Here is a 1,463-nt window from a genome sequence, read left to right as displayed (position 1 = left end):
GTGTGTGTGTGTGTGTGTGTGTGTGTGTGTGTGTAGGTTAGAATTTTTCTGCTGTTTCAGAAAAGTAAAAATCAGGGAGCCTTAGCTCAAAACTGAAGATTTTGAGGTACATTGAGCACATTGTTTTTCTCATCTGATGGAGTAGTTATCTTGGTCTTCATGTGCTTAGCAGAACTTTATCTGAATATGTTGGGTATCTTATAACAGANAGTCACCATCCCTATGGATGTCTTGCTCCTGTCCATTTTCCACCGTAGTTTTCCAAAACACAGATGGGCTCATGCCATTGCTTGTAGATCTTGGATAGCTAGCTCCTTATTATCTATCAGATGAAAACTCATCATCTTAACATGACGTTCCAGGCTCTTCCGGGTGTAGTGAGTGACCAGGCCCATATGCCCTTTCTTTTCACAGACCCTAAGCAGTAGAGGCAGACCCAAGAGTCTGCANGGACCCCAGATGAGGATGCTTTGCAGTGGTCAGTGGTTCAGGCAGAGAGGAGACAGGCTTAGTAAAACAGAGCACCACATCTTATGTTAATAGCTAGGACCAGGCGTATGAGCAGACTGGGGCTTCCTGGGGGCACAGGTAGAGGTAAGTTAATGTTACTGAAAGTAGATGCTCAGTGCACAGGAATAAGAAGAAGACTAAAGCCAGAGAGGGCTAGAGAGAATGCCTCTGTCCTTTGCCTCCTTCTGTGGTAGGCTTTGTATGAAATACAAGCCCTCATGGAAGGGTCACGTGTGACTCCATCCTTTGAGAGGACCCAGATTCCCACACTCATCTCCCTGCTCTGTCACTATAGGCTCTCGGACCTTTGTCATGACATTTTTGTACTTCTGTATCTCCTTTTACCTAGCAGGAAACTGTGATATGACTTAGTACACGAATTGAGGATTAGTTAGTGATGTATTAAGTTTTGGAAGGATTAAATAAAGTCAGCCCCATCTGTATAGAGTAGGATTTCTGTAACCTTAGTTGTTATGTCACTATGATGAATTTTAACATTGCTTTTGTTTGTTTGGAGATAAGAAAACAGAATCAGCCTAGTGTAATGACCACAGGAACTCATCAGTCCAGGTGGTGAGCTTTTCCCATGTTAGCATTCTAAGTCCCACATCCTGAAAGTTGCTCATGACTAATGAACCTGGGCAAACTTCTATGACTGGGGACTTTACAAACAGAGCACCATCCATCAGCTGTATTGGTTATTTTTTTTTTTATTACTATGACAAAATGCCTGAAATGATTTAAAGCAGCAAAGGTTGCATGGTTTTATAGGGCTGGGGTTGTGTTTGTTTGGGCCTGTGTGCTTTGACAGAACATCATGGTAGCAGGACCACAGAATGGAAGAAAATGACAGCTTCTTCATTTCATTTTACATTACTTAGATAAATGGAGAAAGAGAGAGAAGAAGAGAGAAGGGGGAGAGAAGGGGAGAGAGAAGGGGAGAGAGAGAGAGA

This window comes from Mus caroli, chromosome 9 (assembly GCF_900094665.2).
Source record: "Mus caroli chromosome 9, CAROLI_EIJ_v1.1, whole genome shotgun sequence".
NCBI lineage: Eukaryota > Metazoa > Chordata > Mammalia > Rodentia > Muridae > Mus > Mus caroli.
Note: the sequence above shows the minus strand (reverse complement) of the source record.